Raw genomic sequence first — 23,589 nt, forward strand, 5'->3', positions numbered from 1 at the left:
TTTTCTTTTTCTTTCTCTTTGTTCCTGAGACAGGGTCTTATGTAGCCCAGGCTGTCCTCCAGCTACAGTCCTGTCTCTGCTGAGATCACAGCCAGCAAAAGATTTTCAACATCCTGAGCCCCCAGGTGAGTCAGGAGTAGGAACCTTCTAGACTCTAGATGAGGAGTCCACCACAAAATTTCCCGAGCCCGGGGTTTGTTGTCATCCCACGTGCTCCCCATGTCTCACAAAACACTGGCCTTGCCAATCTGATCTGATTTACTCTGGAGTTTGATTTCAGAGATTCCACTGCAGGAAGTGGCCCCTTGTTTCACTTCCTGAGAAACAGATGGGGATTTGTCCAGAGGCCTTCGAAGTACAGAATGTGACAGACAGACAGCCATCCCAGTAGAGCTTTCCAGACTCGGTGGCCGCAGCTGCTCTGTGCCAACCCCAAGCGCAGCCCTTCTTGGGACTCAAAAGTTGGTCTTTGGCTTTCAGCAATTCTGGGACGGAGTCTGAGGGGGCAGGTGGCTAGCATCTGGCTCCCAGATGTCCCAGACTCACCCTGCTAGCCTCCTGAGTGTGGGGTGCTGCAGGCCCAGGCATGTTTACAGCACTCTGTGTCTGTGGCACCCCCACTTTGAATCCATCTCACCCTCAGTTCTGCAGCTTCCTCTCCATGGCTGTCCCAAGTGTCCCAAGCCTATTTCACGGCTCTCAGGAGGCCGATTAGAGCTGTCCCATTTCTGTGTTAAACGGTTTAAGTCACAGGTATCAGGCTGGGTCCTGTATCAGATGTAATTTACCATTTGATCACAACCCCTTCATCCCCCACCCAGGCAACAGTGGGATTCTAGTGGCTGATCAGTGGGGTTGGGGCCTGAGTGTCCCTGTCTCATTTCAGGGAACTGATGCGTGACATGACCCTGCAGGTGTGGGGAATCTAATCTCTGAGATGACTTTCCAGGGCATAGAGTTGGGTGTGTGTGTGACCTGGGTTGGGAAGGATGCTCTCTGCAGCCCATTTGTCAGCCCCAGAGGCCTTCCTGGCAGATATGCAAATCAGCCCAACTGCCAACACTCCCTGTTCCAGGAGGGCAGAACCCATGAGCCCTCAGGTCACAGTGGGCAGGAGGCCTAGGGCTGGAGAGGGGTAGCTGGTGACATGACCATTGGGGGAGATGTTGGGAGGTGGAATCTCAGCTGAGAACCCGAGTCAAGGTGCCAGGGCTAGAGCCCAAGTGACTTCCCCCCACCTGCTCCATGTCCCCATAAGTCTCTATGTCCTGGACTTGAAGGGGCTCCCTTTACACTCCCCTCAATACTCCAAAGACATCTGAAGTCCTGTGTGGGCTCCTTGGGGCTGCTTTGCCAGCTCACAGTGTCCCAGGAGAACCCTTCTAGAACACTACACTTAGGTGCCCTTCCTGAGTCATGGTTGCTGTTCAGGTTCCCAGGTGATGAATTCTGTATTCAGTCTCAAGGCAGGAAGAGGGGGAGTGTGCAGAGGTGGGAACATAAGAACTGGGGCATCCTGGATCTCTTTGAGGTACCAGGGTAGCAGGTGTGATCAAGAGAGCTTGTCTATGCTTATCAGCCGACCGGTCAGGTGGATTCAGAGCCCAGCATGAACTGACAGTAGTGTCCTCACAGGAAGCAGGGCCGGATCAGTGTCCACGCCAGGGTCTTCTCTGGGTCATCCTCCTCACAGCTCTGTCAGGAATCAACGTCTTGTATTGATTAGCATGCTACACACACACACACACACACACACACACACCCTAAAACACAAACAAGCTCTTTTCATTCTAATACAATTTTTTCTTGTGTCCTCTGCTTGGCCTTGTCTTTCCTCTCCGCATCCGGGCTTCTAAAATGAGCATAAACCAACATTAGAGAAAGAGAGAGTGCGTTGGGCGGGGGGGGGGGGTTTGAGGTGGCAGCTTCAATCTGTCAAATGGCCTTTTCCCTGTGGAAAATGCCACCAGATGGGAATGGATTAAGTCTGTCACAGAGCTGGTTGCAGCCAGAGGTGAGGGGCTTTGGAGCAACCGTTGCCCAGAGAATGACTCGTGGACGACACTGGTGAATGATGAACCCAGGGCACAGTGGACAAAACGGGCTTCTCTGGAGGGCTGACCCACAGCAGTGTGTGTGTGTGTGCATGCGTGCATGTGTGTGTGTGTGCATGCGTGCATGTGTGTGTGTCTGCATGCGTGCGTGTGTGCTCGCGTGTGCATGCATACATGTGTGTGCATGTGTGTGTGTGCATGCATGCATGTGTGTGTGTGTTTGAGCATGTGTGTGTGTGTTTATTTTATGGGTAGGTGGTGGGGGATATAGCTCAGTGGGTACAGTGCTTGCCCAGATGCACAAAGCCCTGGGTTTGATCCCTGGCCTGTATTCTAGCAGGAGGAATAGGAGTTCAAAGTCATTCTTGACTACATACTATGTTCGAAGCCAGCATGGGGTAGAGAGCCTATTTCAGAGAGAGACACACACACAAAGGGTTCTTTTAGGAAACTGGCTCGTGTGGTTAGGGAAAGTGCCATGTCCAAAATCTGTGGGTGGGCTGGCAGACTGGAGAACCAGAGACAAGCCAACAGCCAAGCTCAAATCCAAAGTCGAATCCTGAGGGAGGGAGGCTCAGTCTGTTCTTCTAGTCGGACCTGCAGCTAATTGGATGAGGCCTCTCCACAGTATGGAAGGCAATCTGTTCCCTTTAAAGCCTAGGGTCCCAGAGCCATCTAAAACAATGTTTAGCCACATGTCAACACCATGGCCCAGGCACGGTGACACGTAGAATTACCCATTCGCATGGGTTCAGATTGTCAACACTTTACTGTGTGAACATGTGTGTGTTGTTGTTGTGTATGTGTGTTGGTGGTGGTGGTAAGTGTGTGTGCTCATTTCTGTTTCCCAGTTCAGGACTTAACTCCTTTTCTTCCTGTCCACATTTCTTGAGAGAGGCATCCTGGGAACGGGCCTTGCTTCAGTGCTTGAACCAAATGGCTCCTCACCATCTCCTGGCCACTGTGATTGGTCTGGCGATGGGCCTGTGACTGAATCAGGCCAATGAGAGAGACTTCTGAGGCTTTGGGGAAGCCATGGTGGAGGGATTGTAGGATGAGAGCCATCGGTGTCCTCTTCTCAGTTTGTATCTTGGCTTATTGGTTTATTTAGCTCACACTTGTACATCACTGCTTCTCATCACTGAAGGAAGTCAGGACAAGAACTCACACAGGGCAGGATCCCAGAGGCAGGAGCTGATGCAGAGGCCATGGAGGGTGTTGCTTACTGGCTTGGTCCTCATGGCTTGCTCAGTCTGCTTTCTTATAGAACCCAGGACCAGCAGCCCAGGGATTACACCACCCACCATGGGCTGGGCCCTCCCCCATTGATCACTAATGAGAAAATGCCTTACAGTTGGATTACATGGAGACATTTCCTCAACTGAGGCTCCTTCCTCTCTGACTCTAGCTTCTGTCAAGTTCACCCCAAACCAGTCAGTACACTCTCCAACTTGCTTTTTGGTCATGGTGTTTCATCACAGCAGTAGACACCCTATTTAACGTGACATATATATGCATAGAAGACTATGGGCATCCTGCTGTATCTCTCTCTGCCTCATTTCCTTGAGATGAGATCTCTGATTGAAACTGGAGCTAAGCTGGTGATCAGAACACCCAGCCGTCCTGTCCCCCATCTCCCTAAAGTGTTGGAGTTACAGGAGTGTTCCAAAATACCTCACTTTTTAGAAAAAGATTTTGTTTTTAAGAAGTATGTGTGTGCATGCGTGTGGTGTGGGAGGTCCTTCTGCATATGTGTTGTTTTTATTGGTTAATGAATAAAGAAACTGGCTTGGCCTGATAGGGTAGAACAGAGCTAGGTATGTGGGGGGGGGGAAGGGAACTAAACTGAATGCTGGGAGAAAGGAGGCGAAGTCAGTGAGAAGCCATGGAGCTGCTGCTGGAGACAGACATGTTGGAACCTTGTCAGTAGGCCATGAGCCTCATGGTAAAATATAAAATAATGGAAATGGGTTAAATTAAGATGTAAAAGCCATCCAATAAAAAGTTAGAGATAATAGGCCAAGCAGTGATTTAATTAATACAGTTTCTGTGTGGTTATTTTGGGAGTCTGGGCTGCCTGAAAACGAACAAGCAGCCTCCTACTACATGCATGTCTGTGTATGGGTTTGTACATGTGGGTACAGGCAACTTTAGAATCCAGGAGAGAGTGTTGGATCCCCTGGAGCTGGAGCTATGGGCATTGAGTCACCAGTATGTGTGCTGGGAACTGGGTTCAGGTCCTCTGCAAGAGCACTGTGTATCTGTAATTGCTGAACCAACCCTCTAGCCCCGTGCTTGGCTTTTTATGTGACTTATGGGAATCTGAATTCAAGTCCTGATGCTTGCCCAGCCCCGCCCCTGGCTTTGAAACCATGCTAGGAAGTAATCACCCTGAGGCTGTGCCCTGGCCAGCACACCTGCTGCTGGCAGTGACCAGGTGTCTGTGTTTCTCTGCGTCTGCGCTGTTGCTGCAGCTTCACCTCTTTAGTGCGCCTACCGTCCCGGGTTCGAGGTGTCCCTTGGGACGAGGGGACACCTCCTGCTGCTGCCTATTTGGAACAGTTCTGCTTTGAGTCACGAAGAAGAACCATGAACATTCATGTCCATCCCTCCTGGGTACAAGCGGAAATCCTTCCAACCAGTAGCTTCCACTCTGGGGGTGCAGCGTTTAACTTCAGCCCGGGTGAGGAATGGTATTTCATCCTTAACCGTTGTCCCCCGTTCACACACGAGAAACCAACATCTCCCTCTGCACCCGCAGCCGTGTCCTGTGAGTGGGGGTGAATGGCTCGCCTTTCCTCACGGCACTTGGGAAGCTCACCCTCGGCCACCTACTGAGGAATGAAATGGCCCAAACGATGCAATTGGCAGAACCACCAAGTAGTCACATGTTCTAAATAAAAGTGGTTGCCCCAGTGTCCCTCCAGCAGCCAGGGACAGTCCTACCCTTCCAGATGCTCGGGCTACATCAGTGAGCTTCCTGCCCGAGGCGGAGCTGTTCTGTGTGCCCAGGCTATTCATGTCATCTTAGTGAGGCTCTGGCTCCTCCCTGTGTCCCGTTCTATTGGGCTGCCTCTCCTCCGCTCTTCTTATTTTCTGAGGGTTTTGTCATTTATTCTAGATATTCATTCTGGTGCCTGCTTCTATCCCTCCAGGGTCAAATATCTATGGATATCTATGGACGTCCATGGACAGAGGGGGATGGGGCAGAGGACAGGCCATCCAGGGCCCAGCGGAGGCTGGCACACAGGGACTGAGCACCACCGGGAGACGGAGGGACTGACAGATGGCTGTGAGTTGAAGAGGAGTGTGGGACTTCACTGCCGTGTTTGGCTCAGGTGAGCTCACTTCTTTGAGACTATTCGGCCTCAGCCATCACGGAGACCTGTGGTTCAGACCCGGGCCTTGACATGGTCATGTACACAGCTACGCCTGGCCCCTGTGTGGCAGCCCTGGGACCTGCTCTGCCCTGTTGACATTTGTGACATCCCTCATACCCATCCCTTCCTGTGCCTGGCTGTTTCTGAGCCTCATTACACCCGGGCACGAAGACAGAGGTTCAGGCAAATGGCTCGTGAAGCATCTTTTTAAAGGTTAATGGTGGCAGTTGAGGGAAGAGGGGGCCGTGATTGGATGTGCTTTGTGATGGTTGTACTGTTTTCAATTAAGTGAGAATAAAGAGTCTAGTGTTCTGGCAGATACCCGACTGGCTTACCAAGGAGCCCGGGAGCCACAGCGTCCTGGGGCTAGACTATCGCTCCCCCCATGAGCTGTGTTTTTCCATTGATAATCTGCTCAGGGGAGGGCAGTAGGTCAGGAGAGCCCAAACCCAGAGTCCTGCTTGGCTGCATGGGCTGTGTGGAGAGGGCTGTGCAGATGCCACAGCCTGAAGAGGTGGCCTCTGGGTGGAGGGTGTCTGAGCTCAACCTAGGTGCTCAGGGTGTAAGTTTTGGCTGCTGTTGACCTGGGGGAAGGAAGCAACCACTAGAGAGCCCTGCTGTGTCCCAAGCCAACCAGGTCTCACCTTGATTCAGGTAAAAACCATCAGAGTTGTCATCAGTCTGAATGAGACAAGGCTTGGCCACAGTGACAAAGGAGGATAGTCAGGGACACGGCAGGTCATCCCCTTCCTGGGCCTCCATTTCCCCAACACACATGCATGTTCACTCATGTATATGTCTGTATCACAGTCACACATACACATGTTAGTTCATGTGTTCTTGCATGATAGTTCATGTTAGGGCCAACTGAGGCACTGAGCTTCCGTGTGAGGGATCGTCTAGACTGAGGCTAGCTCTTGGGAATGTGCGTGAGTAACTTTTCTTGGTCATATTAACTGAAGTGGGAAGACACACCCTAAATTTGGGCAGCATCTTCCGACAGTGGCCCCCACACGGGGGGATTTGAGACCTTAGCTTTTTGGCTCACTGACTTCTCAACTCGCTGGCGAGTTCAACTGCTCTGCCATTGCCGCTGACGCCACCTCACTGCCACTGCATCCCAGCCCTGCTATCGGTACTCAGTTTCTTTGTGTTCCCAAAGTGGCCTGAGGACCAGAGTCCTCCTTCTGCGTGAGGGTGAGACTGTGGAGGTGTCGAACCTCACAGGCTGAGCAGGCACTCAGTTCTCAGCCTCTCCAGCGGGAAGGCAGCCATTGTCAGACTAGAGCAGATGGTACATAAGTCAACCCCAGCAACTCCCGTTTTAATAGATCTTCATCTTTATTGCTCTGTTCCTCTGGAGAATTCTGATTAATAGGCTTGTATTCATGCACTCACACACTCGTGCATACAGCCATATGCACACCCATTACTCACATGTCCACTCTTGTACATCTGTCTACCCATGCGAACATGCACACATGGCCATACGCACATCCCATGTGAGCGCACACATGCACACACATACACTGACCTTCATAACCTCTCAAATAGACACTCACATATACACATTCACCCCCCCCCATATACTTGTACATATTTGTGCTCATTCACACACACGTTCATAACACATGCATACACAGACACATACTCTTACACATAAACACATCATACTCACTTGAACTCACAGATGGGCAAGCCAGGCAGAATTAAAATGCCAGGCATGCCCGGGCCTCCTCACAGAGCCCCTAGGAACTGCTCGTCATTGGAGGGAGTCCTGGTTGACCCCGGTGACCCCCTTCACCTCTCTATGGCAACCAGCCTGACACCTGTTTATCAGGTTAAAAGCCATGGGCTGATATGATCTCTCATTTTAATTCATGCAAGTCAGCTGATCAGCTGTTTACCAGGTCCTGTGAGCTGAGGCAGTGGGCTCATGACCGACACCTGCTACATCGTGTGTGCGGGGGAGTTTGGTGCAATTAGGTTGAGGTTGGGGGGCTAAATCGTGTGACTACAGCCCCTGGCAGCGGCTCACAGCACTGAAGTCATCAAGCGCTGACCCCCAAGGTTATATAAGACCTAGTGAAGTCTAGTGTGTCCATCAGGAAGTGGGTAAAACATACAATTGCCAACTTGATGGACCCTCTCCCAACCTGCCCCCCTTCAGTGGGGGAGGAGGTGGCTGGGGGTTCTGAGTGTGCCCACACAGTGCTCTCCAGTAACAGGAGGTGACCAGGGCCGTGGAAACCCAGGCCAGTTGGCAGGCTCTATGTCCTGCATTTTGCGCACTCTGGCTGTGGGACACAGTGGGTTTGTGTCCTCACATTGTTGTCCCCGCTTTAAGGGTCACTTGCAGAGAATGCTAAGTGGCAAGCACCAGAGCTCAGCGTTTGATGCTCTGTGGGGACCCGAGCAAACCTTCTTTGTGAGCGGTGACAGAGCAACCGGCTGCTGTCCTTTAGCCGGGAGGGGACTCACTCTGCCGTGGCTTCATAAGCACCCGTGAAATCAGCCTGTGTTCTCTAGCTGGGCAGACTTTGATTCTGAGGAGGAGCTCTGCCCTATTCTGGCTCCAGCTGGAGAGCAGAGTCCGAAGCAATCGCCAAGCAACCACTTGTGCCAGTTGCTCAATGGGGCGAGAGATTGTTTGTGAGCCACTGACGCCGTGATTGCCGGTTCCTGACTCTTCTCAGCTGGGCTGGGTTGGGGCTCTTTCAGGACCCTGGCTGCTGCAGTTGGATGAGCTCTCTTCCAATTTTAGCTTCCTCTCCGGGACCACCCCAGGACCCAGGCGTCTGGCATCACACGAGGAGTGTGAGTTATGTTCCTTGAGGCATCGGGAGGAGGCTGCGGGCTGTGCTTCCACCCTCCTGACCTTGAAAGGGGGCTCTGGGTTGTATGTGGGGGCTGGTGCATGGGACACCAGGGGCTGCCATGGCAGAGAAGGATGAATTATGATGTGTGATGCTCCCCCCAACTCCCCAAGCAGGTTACTCCTCTCTGTCCCAGTTCTTGCCCCCTGGGACCTTAAGGGGAGGAACTTCCACACTGAGCATCAGGTGCCTGTCACTCACTCGACTCCCTTCAGTCTCTGCCAGGCAAACACTGGCAACCCTTTTTGCTCCTTCTCTGGGACAAGTCACTGTCCCAGCTCTATGACGTGGGTTATTGCTGTGACTTGTGGCACCTGGGCAGCAGTGACAGCCAAGCGTGCAAGGCACTGGCTCTGGGCTGAGAGAATTGGACTGGGAGGGCCGAGGAGCTCACTTCTCTTCCTTCCTATTCCTGTGTGCCTCCAACTCTTACCTGAGTCTTTCCTATCTCATCAGAAGTCCCTGGTGACATCCAAGCCCTTCTTAAGATGCTTTACCCTGATTACCAAGGCCAACCCAGCCCCACAGAGATCTCCTGTGCAGGCTCCAAATCCCATCCCCTTCCTGATGGAAACACATGGCTTGTCACAGAGGGAGCCACTTGTGAGAGCCACGCAAGCACCTGAGCCCACGCAATACACCTGAGACTCACGCAATGCACCTGAGACCCACGCAATGCACCTGAGACCCACCCTCCACGCAATGCACCTGAGACCCACCCTCCTGGTGTCCTTCTGCCATAACACAACCCCAGCGGTCCTCATGAGGCACCTTCTAGCTTCTTTAGGAGCCCAGGGAGGGGGTGAGGTGCACTATCATGAGGACTGCATAGTGTATGCAGCAGGTGCCTGTAGCATGAATTCTAATTGTTCTTAATAATAAAAACCTGAGTCAGCTATAGGCATTAATGCTAAAAGATTAGAGAAGCAGAGTGGCCAGCCGCTAGAGAGTTCTTACCTCTACCAATGTTCAGACTAAAGGCGTGATCCTGTCTCTACAAATCCTCAGACTGTGTCTCCGGACTGCATCTGTCTCTGCCAAACCTCAGACTGTTGCCTCTGACTGCACTGAGCTCCTGTCTCCTCTCGCCTTATATTCCTCTCTCTGCCCAGCCATGTCACTCCCGTCTCTACCTCCTTAGTGCTGGGATTTAAGGTTCCTGATCCCAAGTGTTAGGATCGCCTTAGTGTGAGCTGCTTCTTTGTTAGACTGGATCAATTTTGTGTAGCCCAGGGTGTCCTTGAACTATCAGAGAGATCTGTCTGCCTCTGTCTCCCGAGTCCTGGGATTTAAAGGTATTTGCCTCCACTTCCTCGTCTCTAGTGGCTTAACTCTGCACTCTGATCTTCAGCCAAGCTTTATTTGTTAAGACACAAACAAAATATCGCTACAGGGGCTTCTGCCTCCTCGAGAGCAGGTTCAGCGGTACAGGAGGGCAGGGCATGGCCGACCCTAGGACGACCGATTCTCCAGGCCCCCTGAGATTATTCACGAGTCAGTACTGACATCTTAGTGGATGGCTAGGAGTTATACCCATCTTCTGTCCCCACCTACACACCAGCAGGAGAGCCCACATTCACCGTATGTCAGGTACTGAGCTAAGCATCTCCACTTTCTCAGTCCTCACTGCAGCTCTATGAGATGGGACTATGAGTGTCCCTGTGCTCGCGATGAGGAGACAGGCATGGAATTAACCATTTTGGAGTCTCTCAGCTCGAGTGTGGGATCACTGGGACTGGGCTCCATGTTAGCCACTTGCTAAGAACCTTGTAAGTGGCCAGAGACTTAACTCTTGGCCATCAGAGGGAATTTCTCAGAGGTTCTGTTGTAGCCCCTGAAGGGTAGTGAGGCTGTTAGCAGGTTTTAGGGGTAGAGCCTGAGTGGCTGAAGCCCAACAAGGTAGGTTTGGCCACTTGTCCACAATATGCCAATGAAAGAGACAACTAATAGCAGAAAAACAAAGACTGTTTATTCAGTGGCTGTATGGAGAAAGAACAAATAAAGACGCCCGGGGGACCCCTGGATCATATTAGGTCCTGACAGGAGTTTAGATGAGAGGCCTGCAGAGCTAAGCAGTCCTGGTCTGTTGTAGGAGGCTGCTTGTTTGTTCCCAGCTGCTCAGCCCCGAAATAATTACACAGAAACTGTATTAATTAAATCACTGCTTGGTCCATTAGCTCTAGCTTCTTATTGGCTATCTCTTACATCTTAATTCAACCATTTCCATTTATCTGTGTATTGCCACGAGGCTGTAGCTTACCTGGTAACGTTCGGGCGTTTGTCTCCCATGGGGCTACATGGCTTCTCTCTGACCTCACCTTCTTTCTCCCAGCATTCAGTTTAGTCCCCCCTCCGCCTAGCTAAGTTCTGCCTTGCTATAGGCCAATGTGGTTTCTTTATTAATCAATGGTATTCACAGCATACAGAGGGGAATCCCACATCACTGGTCATGGTTGGGCCATCCTGTTTGGCCATGGTCACACACAGTCCCATCCACTTGGTCAAGATGTGGCCCTGCTCGCCACTGATCCATTGTCCTCTCAGCTCATCTCTCCTGCAAGATGTCCTGACAAGTCAGAACTCTGTGAAATCCCATTCTGGAGACAAATTCCTTCTCTGGCTATTACTGGGTGTCTGTGGTTTCCTTTCCTAAGCATCTAATTCTGGGGGCATCAATTCTTTGAGAGTTATTGTCTCAGTGGTCTGATTCGGCTCCTGCCAGGACGTTAACTCTGGCCTCACTCTTGCTGACCTCTCTGCCAGGAGCCCCATCCTGTGGCCACTCCTGGGTCCTGTACCTATTCTTCCTTCAGGAGTCAAAAGAAATGTCTCCTGTTTCCCATGTCACACCCAAGCATGCCTGACCCTCACCAACCACGTCACTTCACCTGCCACCTCACCAGTTGCTACTTGGTGCAAAGCTACTAGTCCTGGGAACTCCTGTATCCAAAGGCTTGATGCATCCAGGATATCAACCCAGTTCTGGTTCTGTTCATCACAGCCTGAATGGCCTTCTTGGCTCCAGAGTGCCTTCAAGCATTGACCGTGGGGTCAAGCCTAGAATGAGCGAGGTCCAGGCATTTATTTTAGAGGGTTCCTGTCAACCTTAACAATTTGTTTAAAGAAAGAATATCAAAATTCTCTGTCAAAAGGCAGGGGAGGGACTAACCTGTAAAAATGAGGGCTCTCAGTTGGGGAAGTCTACCTGCTTTGTTGTCTGTAGCCATTGGTTTGTGACTGTCTACTCGATACAGTCTAGAATCACCTGGAGAAAAGAGTTTCAATGAGGGACTGTCTAGATTGCGATGGCCTGTGGGCATATCAGTGGGGGACTGTCTTGATCAGAAGGAAGGCTCACCCACTGTGGGTGGCGCCATTCTTTGGCAAAAGGTCCTGGATTTTGGCTGAGCGCTGGCATGCCTGCATTTATCCTTGGCTGGCTGCTCTTGACTGAATGCAATGTGACCAGCTGCATCAAGCTCCTGGCTACCTGCGATGTCCTTACTGCAATGGATTGAGACCTAGAAGTCTGGACCCAGTAAATAATAAGCCTTGTGCTGCTTTTAACAGTTTTTTTTTCAGCTGTCATGGGCTCTGGAGGGCTAGTACGTTAGGTGGGAGGAACAGAAACATTTAAAGGCTCAGAGGAGGAGACACGGTAGACAACTGAGGAACCTGTGAGGATGTTAACCTGTTAGTTCTGCATGATGATAGGAAATGAACATATGATAGCATGCAATCAAGCAATGTAACATTAAATAATTTAATAAATAATGTGACATTAAATAATAAAATTATTTTGTGTCTGGATGTTTTGCCAGCATCTATGCCTGCGTGTCACAAGTCTGCCTGTGCCCACAGAGGCCAGGTGAGGCTATCGAATCCCCTGGACCTGGAGTTACAGATGGTTGTGAACCGCTGTGTGGGTGTTGGGAATCAAACCTGGGTCCTCCAGAAGAGCAGCCAGTGCTTTTAACCTCGGAGCCATCTGTCCATCCCTAATATGACATTTCCTTGTGATGGCTGGGTGCCAGTTCTTCCCCGGCAGGCCCGCACTATACACAAGAAGAAAACAGAACAAGTCAGATGTAAAACAACACGTCCCCATGCAAAGATTGTCAAGGCAGTCATCCACATACTAACCCGTTACTTCACTTAACATACGGTTGGGGACATCTCTGTTGTTCCCACAGCTGCTGTGCTGGCCGCCTGAACGTGGCAGTGAATGCGATCCATCTGTTGACAATGGATTCCAGCCTCAGAGGATGACAGGGGCAGGTAAACACATCAGCCAGCAGCTTCAGGGGGAGATGATGCAGGAACAGGTGCAGATGGGGGAGCGGGTCCTGGGCAGGGAGGGAGGGGGTCCTGGGCAGGGCTATCCTCTCATACAGTGTGATGCAGGAGGGCATCCCTGAGGAGGTGACTCCTGAAGACTCAGGGGGGATCTGGGAGGATGGCACACATCACAGCTCAGAGGAGGGGACGGGGCATAGAGCTGAGAGACCTGTGGGGATGCTAGTGTATCTGAAGAGGAGGGGGTGGTGGGAGATGGGGTCTGGACACATATTAGCCGATGTCGAGGGGACAGGAAGAGGAGTAGGCAGCATTAGTGCAATGCTGTTTAAATCTCTGCATCCAGGAGGTGCTCACCTGCCTGCCACTCCCCTGGTGAATCCACCTTCACTCCATCTCACGGGCCTCCCCAGTCCAGACCTCTGACGTTGTACCTTTGCTCAGTTGATCAGCTGATGAACTCTGAGTCAGGTGATCATCCTGATCCGAGAGAGAACGGTCTCTCTTAAGGCACCATGGGAAACTCTAAATACAGGTAAATAAATTGTGATCTCTCCATGGAAACAGACCAGGGGAAGAGTGTGTTTAAACAGTTCCAGCATCAGGGCGGTCATTCATTCTCTTCATTGGAGAGTCTGCTACACTTTCCAGGAATACATTCTCCTGCCCACATTCATCTGTATTCAGGGAACACGGGGGAGGTATTTCTATGTTGTTCATGTTTGTGGTTCTTTTTTCCAACCTAACAAAGAACCAAAAAAAAAAATCAACCAACCAAACAACCAACCAACAAACAAAAACCCAACTGTAGACTCACAGCTGTGCCTCTGGCCAGTCCACCAACACCCTTTTATTTCTCAGAGCTTTATGTTGAATGCTGTGAGCTAGCTCTCCTTGCCCCTCTCAGGTGAGTGGTGGCTGTCCTTGCCCACCCAGAGTCCAGTCCTGGGTTCATTGGTGTCACTGCCTTGATTACACCCTAAGTGTCTCTCTCTCTCCAACTACAGTCATGGAGGGAACTGGCCTCGTTAGCTTAGCCCTCATGACCTGAACCGCCAAAGCCAGTGGAGTCTTCCTGCTTCCTGTCCCATTCCAGTATGTCAGAGTAGTACAGATGGTGAGCGAAGCTGCGTGCCCTGACTGATGAACTGTAGATGGAGGAACACCATTTTGGTTGTTGTTCTTTATTTTGAGGGAGGGTCTCACTATGTAGACCTGACTGGCCTAAAACTCACAGGTGTCTTCCTGACTCTGTTGGGATTAAAGATGGGTGCGACCAAGCCAGCTTTAAGCAATGTGTGTGTGTGTGTGTGTGTGTGTGTGTGTATGTATTAGTATGCATGGATAGAACCTAGGACTTCATGCATGCTAGGCAAACACTCTACCAATTGACTAATTGAGCTGTTTTCCCAGACAAATAAATATTATTTTAACACGACTGATTAAAAATAAAAGCCAATGTAATAAAGTCTACAAAATTTAAAACATCAAAAATGTTAATACTATATTTATTGTTTTGTCAGAAATTAAAATTTTAGCTGTTTCTATTTTTTTGAGTGCTAAACCAATTTTATTTTTAATTAAAAAATATTTTTGACTTTGTATCCTGCAATTTTATTGAGTTTTTTAAATTAAAAAATTGGAGAATTTCATATGTAAGTACCAACTTTATTTAAAAATACTAAAACCAAACCAAATCAAAACACCATAAAAAACCAAAACAACCCTCTCCTGAATCAGTTTGTAGCAGAAACAAATTTGTAGGCTTTGCCTCCTAAGACAATTGAGCCAGAGCCTCCCAATACTGTATCTCCCAGGTAGATACTATGTCTCAGTCATTGATGGAGCGTCCTGGTTGCCTGGCAACAGGAGTGAAAGGCGTGACAACACTTCAACTCCCTGTGCAAACAAACACTTTTGGGGTGTTAGGTCCTCTTTGTGTCAACTCAACTGAGTCACTCATCTGTCCTTTGTCCCAAGGACTCTGCCCACATGCCCAGAATGTTTCAGAAAGAGCAGAGTAGAGCCCTGAGGAGCACTCCTGTTGAGATCTGTGGCGGGATGAAAATCACGTCTTGGCAGATGACTCGAGGCATCTGTGTTCATCACAAAAACATCTGAGGAGCCTCCACGAAGGAGAAAGCTGCATGCAGGGGATTGCAGATGGAGAACACGTGGTGGACAATTTGTTTGGCTTTTTTCTTTTTTAATGAAACGGGAGCCATCAAGATGACTCAGTGGGCAATGATGCTGCCATCAAGCCTGGTGACCTGAGTTTATTCGCTGGCAACCACGCGGTGCAAGAACCCATTCCCACAAGTCGTCCTCTGACCTCCACACACACGGCACACGATGGTTTGCAGGCTATGTGCACTCACAAACACAAAATAAATAAAAATGTAAAACACTAAAAATAAAAAGGCTACCTAGCTCAAGAAGGCTTTACCAAATACCTAGAGACAGAGGAAGTTTCTGCTATTCGTTAAGTCAAGCCGGCAAAGAAGCGACGACATGAATGGCAAGGAGGCTTTGCCTTAAAGGAATAGAACATTTTAATTTTTTAGAAGATGGAAATCACGCCTGGAGAGGGTTGCTAAGGTTAAGGAAATGGTTGTTAGGACGAGAATTACAGGCTCTGAGCTGTCACAGTTCTGCCCCTGGAGTGTGGAGCTGTGAGGGAAGGCAGTTTACAGATCTTGGTGGGAGTGGGTTGTGATTTCCATGGGGGTCTGTGATGGCGATCTGTCTGGTCTGCCAAGTTCTGCTCACTTACAGGCTGCCATTGTGGGTCACACCAAGCACAGGTGTCTGGAGCGGGGTCCCCAGTCTCTGGTGTGCACCCAGAAGGGGAAACAACATCAGACCCCCATTCCCACCAAAGCAAATTTTCCCACGAAAACATCTACATAGAAGTATGGTGTGGTGGCTCCATCCTGTTATCTAAATACTCAAAAGCCGAGGCAGAAGGCTTGCTGTGAGTTTGATGCCAGTTGGGACTACATACTGAGATCCTGGCTATGGTGGTGACAGTTGTATGGCTGGGGCAGACTGCGGGGCCACTGGCAGTGGAACCAGAATTTATTCCTACTGTGTGTACTGGCTTTTTGGAACCCATTCTCTTTATTGTACTGGTTTTGACTTCTAATCAGTCGCATTAAAATAGTATTTATTTCGCTGGGGAAACAGCTCAGTTGGTCAGTTGATAGAGTGTTTGCCTAGCATCACACACACACACTGCTTAAAGCTGGCATGATTGCACCCATCTTTAATCCCAACAGAGTCAGGAAGATGCCTGTCCCAGGAGAGTATGGCTGCTTCTCTATGCATGTTGTATATGTGAATACAGTGGCACTTCATTTGTATTTTTTTTAATTAATTAATTTATTTAAGGATTTCTGCCTCCTCCCCACCACCGCCTCCCATTTCCCTCCCTGTCCCCCGATCAAGTCCCCCTCCCTCATCAGCTCGAAGAGCAATCAGGGTTCCCTGACCTGTGGGAAGCCCAAGGACACTTCATTTGTATTTTAATAAATAAAACTTGCCTGAGGATCAGAAAAGTAAAACAGTCACACCAGCCAGCCTTATAGTCCAGGCAGCAATAACACACACCTTTAATCCCATAGCCACACTAGCTTGCTATAGAAACTGGGCGGTAGTGATTCACCCCCTTAATCCTAGCCCTAGGGAGGATTATAAAACCGGAGGAGACAGCTCACGCACACACACAGTCTCATTCTGAAATTCCTGGAGGCAGGGTTGCTATTTGGACTGAGATTGAGGTAAGAGCCAGGGGCTGGCTGCTTTGCTTTTCTGGTTTTTAGGTTGAACACCAATTTCTGTCTCTGAGTTTTTATTAATTGTGCTTCAGATGGTCTTCTCAGACACTGTGAGGTGATTGGTGCCTCCTCTGCAGGGTTTAAACATCGAGCACTCTTGTCAAGAAACGTGAGGTCAACGAAAATGAGCTCAGTGCTCTGAAGCCATTGGGAATAGACTGGGCACCCAGGTGATTCTGTTACAAGGATCACAAGTCACAAAGAATCGAGTGTGTTGTCGTGAGCCTGTTAGTTCAGTGCTCAGTAGGTGGAGGCAGGAGGATGGAGAGTTTGAGACCAACCTCACTACATAATAAGATCCTGTCTTAAAGGGAAGGAAGAGAAGGGGGAGGTGGGGAGGGAAGGGGAGCCCAAGGTAGAAGGAAATGAGAGAGATGGTGGAGAGTGATGGAGGGATATGCTTGCTGTGCCGTTCTGGCCTCCACATGTATGCATGGCGCACACTCAGCCATGTGCATACATCACGCATATGCATAAGACATTCCTCCACCCGCAAATTTTTGCTAAGTAAAACTTCACTTCTGAAGAATGTTGTCAGCTGTACTGTCAATTTTGTTCTGAATTTCCTTTACCCTTTTAGAAGAAAAAACAAGAACTTGGGATGTAGCTCAGTCGGTAACATGCTAGCCACATGGATATGAAGTAACATGCTAGTCACATGGGCATGAGGTAACATGCTAGCCACACGGGCATGAGGTAACATGCTAGCCACATGGGTATGAGGTAACATGCTAGCCACATAGGCATGAGGTAACATGTGAGCCACACGGGCATGAGGTAACATGTGAGCCACACGGGCATGAGGTAACATGCTAGCCACATGGATATGAAGTAACATGCTAGTCACATGGGCATGAGGTAACATGCTAGTCACATGGGCATGAGGTAACATGCTAGCCACATGGATATGAAGTAACATGCTAGTCACATGGGCATGAGGTAACATGTGAGCCACACGGGCATGAGGTAACATGCTAGCCACATGGGCATGAGGTAACATGTGAGCCACACAGGCATGAGGTAACATGCTAGCCACATGGATATGAAGTAACATGCTAGTCACATGGGCATGAGGTAACATGTGAGCCACACGGGCATGAGGTAACATGCTAGCCACATGGATATGAAGTAACATGCTAGTCACATGGATATGAGGTAACATGCTAGTCACATGGGCATGAGGTAACATGCTAGCCACATGGATATGAAGTAACATGCTAGTCACATGGGCATGAGGTAACATGCTAGCCACATGGGCATGAGGTAACATGCTAGCCACATGGATATGAAGTAACATGCTAGTCACATGGGCATGAGGTAACATGCTAGCCACATGGATATGAAGTAACATGCTAGTCACATGGGCATGAGGTAACATGCTAGCCACATGGATATGAAGTAACATGCTAGTCACATGGGCATGAGGTAACATGCTAGTCACACGGGCATGAGGTAACATGCGAGCCACACGGGCATGAGGTAACATGTGAGCCACACGGGCATGAGGTCCTGAGTTTGGATGCCAGTGTGAAAAGCTGGCAAGAGTAGGGACAAAGAAGGGGCAGCTCCTCAGGACCCACGGCTGACAAGTCTAACTGAGTGGGTGATCTTCAGGTTCAGTGGGAGACTCTGCCTCCAAAACCAAGGTGAGCCAGGTGGTGCTGGTGTATGCTTTTAATCCCAGTACTTGGGAAGCAGAGGCAGGAGGATCTGAGTCCAAGGTCAGCCTGGTCTACAGAGAGAGTTCCAGATCAGCCAGGGTGACACAGAGAAATCCTGTCTCAAAAAATCGAAAACCCAAAAAACTAAAAAACAAAAATCTCAACCCTTTCCCCCAAAATAAAAACCCAAGGTGAGAGCAAGCAAGGAAAACACTTAATACTGACCTCCTGTCTCTTCATATGTAATCTCATATATGTGTATGCAACATAACATATATGTATACATTCATGTATACACATGAGCACACACATGCATACGTAGACATAGTGCACATACACAAACATGCACAAACATACATAGACAAACGTGTACACACATGCACGACACACACTCACAAACATGTATATGTAATGATGCACATACACAGATATGTACATACACACACAAATATGTACACACATACACAAACTTACACACACAAACATGTATACACAATGATGCACACACACAAACATACACAAACATAAATAGACACAAACTCAAAGATGCACACACACAAACATACATGTACACAAACATGCACACCTGCAAACATGCACACACATAAATACGTACACACACAGAGGAGAACACCAACCATTGCAGACTGTGTTGTCCTCTCCCGTGTGACACCCAAGGAGAAAAACCTATTCTATCCAGCAGTATGTAAGATGCCTTTCGGTCTGTCCACTGAGGCAGGATGGGAAAATAGGGCGAGTTCTGTCCTCAGGGGCTCCCCGAATCACAGCCTCACACACATCATGTGCCTCTCCCTGGCCCTGTAAGTGTCAAGCATATTTATGAAGCTGTCTGCCCAGGAGCTTGCCTTGTGGGCTGAGTGGGCTGGACACACCAGAGGTCTGGGATGGGATTTGAGGAGATGGGAGCCCAAGAGCCCAGCAGGACCTTGGACTCCACTGGCAGGTCCTTAAAATGAGGCCACTGGGAGTTGGTGGACGCATGAGGTGTGGCCTGGTTGGAGGAAGATGGCCACTGAGTGGGTATCCTAGCCCCTGCAGCTTTTCCCATGTCCGGTACTCCAGCCAACACACACACACACACCCATACACACACACACCCCCATACACACACACACACACACACCCTTTGCTTATGTAAGTTGACCTGCTCAGGTAATTTGTCATAGCCATGGAAGGCGATGAACAGTTCCCTTGTGTGTCACTCCCAGGGGTTCCCCTCAGGCTCCCCTCTCAACTCCACTCCACACTGTGTGTTTTCAATCACATATAGAGAAGCCAGTGCAAGGAAGGCATCCAGCGTCCATCCATCTCCAGCTTCGACGTTCCCTGCGTATCTTGTTTTGTCTACACTGTATTTCTTTTGTGTCTTTTCTCCTGGATTATCTTCAGGCCAATTCTAGACCTGACATCATTTTACAATACTTCAGTAATGCGTCTCTAAAAGGCAAGGGCTTCTTTTCAAAGCACAGACAGAATATCAGAATCTGGCCTGAGAACAATTAGCAACAGCTCCTTAGACATGATCAAGTATCTGCTCGGTGCCGGAATTTCTGGGATGATCTCATGTGCATACCCCTCCCTGTTTTGTTTTATTTTTAATAAAGTTTCAAGTGACATCTGGGGCTGGGAGGCTGCTTCTACATATTTGTTTTGCAGAAGTTCAGTTTGGACGCCTCCTCCTATAGCAATGCCCCTCCTGCTTCAGGGGCTATGCTACCAGGTCTGTACTTCATCTCTTCCATCTGTTGTTAATCTGCAGTGTTCTTGACATCACCCCCACTCCGGTGTGGGAATGCCTCTGTGTGTGTGTGTGTGTGTGTGTGTGTGTGCTTGTGTGCACGTGTGTGAGCGTGCTCATGTGAACTCTGATTATGTTCTGATGAAAACAATTTCTGTTTTTTAAACTGTGAACTCTGGTCCAGAATTCTAGGGGAAATCCTGCCCTGGAGGATTGGTCCTTGATTTTCCCCCAGCCAGGAGGATCACCTTCCTGGGCAAACTTCTCCATGTGACCTGAACGTTTGGAAGGCCCAGCACAGACCACTGGGGGAATTGTCCATCTGCTTGTCCACTAGGCATCTGCCCATAGTCAAGGTTCTGTTCCCATTCCGGCACCCACTATGCACATTCTACATAAGGATAGGAATTGTTCTTAGGTCAGTCTGCATTTTGTCCCCACTACACATACAGGGTTTGTCACACATTTTTAAGTGAAAAGTATTAAAGAAAAAAAAGAAAAACCTTCTGGTTCTTGTTGAACTAGTAAGGAAGACTTTATTTAGGACTATGGCAGTCAATGTTTTATCTGTCTGTTTTCCGTTACTGTAATAAAACGCCCGAGGCTGGATCACTAAAAACAAGATGTTTATTTAATTCACAGTTTAGAGGCTGAAAGTCCAATACAGCGTTGGCTTTGGTGAGGGCTGCTTGGCTGTGTGGCTTAGTGACAGATGGCATCATGGGAGGAACACTTTTGAGAAGGAGAAACAAGAAGCCAGACAAAGGAGGTGAGCTGGTGACAGCCTCCCATTCGCTCTTGGAGGTTCTGATACCTTCAGCCATCACCACACCAGAGTCTGTGCTTCGGTCACATGAATACATGTAACATGTGGTCATGTGAGAGATCGTGGGTGACGGGTCACAACCAGTCACGGAGGTGCCAACTGTTTATTACAACAGAAGAGCAAGGTGGGTAAATTTCACAGCTGGGGGCAGGTTGGAAGGTCCTGGGGAGGAGAATTGCTGGGGATCAATTCCTGATGGATCACCAGGGTCCTTGCTGGGGATAGGCCAGGGTGATTGACAGCAAGCCTGTGAGGTAGGGATTCTTGTAGAGACTGGATTGTACGGGTCTGGTGAGGACAGGGTCAAAGCTGAAGCCTAGCTGAGAAGAAGCCTAGAGGACCTGAAATTTGGTGGCAAAGGACAGTGTTTGTCCAAGGATAAATTAAATGTCCTTTTACCCCAAATCAAAAGTTGTTTCTCCCTCCTCTCTCTCTTACCTGTACATGCTTGAGAGAGTGCACGCATTACTGCCGAGGCCAAGGGAGGATGATGTTGAGTGTCTCACTCTATTTCTCACTGAACCTGGAGTGAGACTGACAGCCAGCCAGCCCCCAAGATCCACCTGTCTCCTATGGCCGCAGTGCTGGGGTGACAGGAACACTTACAGCCCTGTCTGGTTTTTCACACGGGTGCTTGGGATTCTAGCTCAGATCCTTACACTTCCTCCCCACTGAGCCATCGCCTCAGCCCCTCGAGTGAACTTTGCTAACATTCTTTGTAGACTTTTCTTCCCCCTCTACTGGGGATTGAACCTGGGACCCTATGCGTGCTGGTGGAGCATCCCCTCTCCCCTCCTCCCACCCCCAGTCCCCAAGCCATGCCTTCAGTCTTTTCAATGGGGTTTGTTTCTGTGCCCTGTGCCCCATCTGTTTTCTTTCACTTTGGGTCAGGGCTCTCTGTGAGTGACAAGAACAAATTTGGGCACAGAGAGACCAGTTTCAGCTGCTTGTGATGGTTTAATCACCCCACTTAACGAGCCACTTCCAAGAAGAAAGCACATATTGCCTGGGTGAGGGGACAGACACCTTGATTGGCAGGCCTTCCTGGGTGTTTGTGGGAATGCCTTGTTCCCCTGAAGAGAACTGGGCTGTTGTTATCATGGGGAAAGCATGGAAGGGTGGACCATGGGAACGTGGCTGCCTGCCCTCCCACACTAGTTCGGAGCTCACCCTCCTCCGGTGTCTTATCGCAGGAAGCTCTCTTACTCCAGAATGAGGTTTGTAAACAGAGCAGCCAGCTTAGATGTCCTTAAAATCACACCATTGTCCTCAAGGACAGATAAAAGGGACTGGCTTTTAGAATTCTGTTTGTAATAAAAAAGAACAATAGAACCCTGTAATACTAGCATTCAATAAATACGCGTCTGAACAGCTGCGCCACGACGTGACGCGAGGCCCCTGAGAAACGTGTGCTCCTGTGACTTCTAAAGTAGCAAGACCTCAGAAGTAACCTGCCTGAGATCTTCAGGAGACACACGCAGTGGGGTAGGCACCACGGCAAGGCACATCCGTGGATTTCCAAAGAAATGATAAGGGCTGAGAGGACGGTCCGATGGCAAAGCGCTTGCCTGCTTGGTGTGGGTGTGTGAGGGCCTGAGTTCAGATCCCCAGAACACACACCGAAAAGCTGGGTGCAGTGTGCAGGAGCACAGGCTATCGTCTCAGTGCTGGGGAGCTGCAGACAGGAGGATCCCTGGGGCTTGTGAACCAGAGATTTTGCCTTAAAAAACGAGGGGGGCAAGAGAGATGGCTCAGTGGTTAAGAGAACTGGTTGCTCTTCCAGGGGACTAGGGTTCAATTCCCAGCACCCATATGGCAGCTCACAACTGTCTGTAACTCCAAGATCTGACACTCTTGCATAGACACACGCAGACAAAACACCAATGCACGTGAAACAAAAATAAGTTTTAAAAAATTAGGTGGATGACACTCCTGAGAAATGATACCTGAGGGAGCAAATCACTGAGCAGTCACAGTTAAAGGGGGCAGATAAAGGGGCAAACAGGAGCTCGCTGTAAACCGGAGGGACAGTCACCTGGACAAGGAGAGCAGTGGATGCAGAGGCCGGAGACTGCCCAATTGGTGGATCAGCTTCCTTCGTGACTTCTGGAAAAGCTGGAGAGGGAGGGAACTCTGAGGATTGTTCTGTTTTCTATGCTGCTCTGTGGAGTTTATGACCCCAGTCCAACCCACTGCAACCCGCCCATTGCAACCCGCCCACTGCAATCCACCCACTGCAACCCACCCATTGCAACCCGCCCATTGCAACCCGCCCATTGCAACCCATCCACTTCAATCCACCCGACCTTTCCACCCTAACCCACCTACCCCACTCCAATTCACACCCCCCCACACACACCTAATGCAATCATCCCATCCCAGTTCAGCTATAGCCAGCTCAGGCTAGCCCTGGTCAAGCACAAAGGAGGGGAGAGGGTGGGGGAGTAGGTGGCGAGGAGTGGGTAGGGGAGTGGGTGGAGAGGACTGGGTGGGGGAGTAGTCTACAGAGGGGAACAGCAGCTCGTGGCCTCCTAGACTCAGTATCTGGAGACAGAGCTCTCTGGCTCCAGTTAGGACTGAGACCTGCATGCAGAGGCTTGAGACTGGGCAGGGACAGTAGGTGCAGGGCTTTAAGGGACCGCTTTCTGGTTGTGCTTCAGGAACAGCAAGGTTGGGGTCAGCTGTTCCATGATGGGGAGCAGAGCCAGGTAGGAGGACCTGGCTGGTGGTTCAGAGGAAGGCCTTGGTGGGAACATGATGGCTCAACTCCTCCTCTCCCACTGGCTGCTGGGAGGGGCCATCCTGTAGCGCCCTGGAAACATCCCACAGGAATAAAGCCAGGAGAGCATTTAGCTTCACTTGGACTATTGAAGCTTTTTTTATGGTCCCATCCCACCTTGG

General features: G+C 49.8%; 1 long non-coding RNA gene across 1 annotated transcript; it reads right to left on the reverse strand.

Moving 5' to 3' along the window:
- Positions 1-11,343: 11,343 nt before the first annotated feature.
- LOC142845181 (uncharacterized) lies at positions 11,344-12,331 on the reverse strand. Its single transcript, XR_012909811.1, has 3 exons — positions 12,253-12,331; positions 11,480-11,575; positions 11,344-11,367 (listed from the first exon to the last, which is right to left on the reverse strand). It is a non-coding gene; the product is annotated as an uncharacterized LOC142845181 (long non-coding RNA).
- Between the last annotated feature and the right edge of the window lie 11,258 nt (positions 12,332-23,589).

This window comes from Microtus pennsylvanicus, chromosome 2 (assembly GCF_037038515.1).
Source record: "Microtus pennsylvanicus isolate mMicPen1 chromosome 2, mMicPen1.hap1, whole genome shotgun sequence".
Classification (NCBI taxonomy): domain Eukaryota; kingdom Metazoa; phylum Chordata; class Mammalia; order Rodentia; family Cricetidae; genus Microtus; species Microtus pennsylvanicus.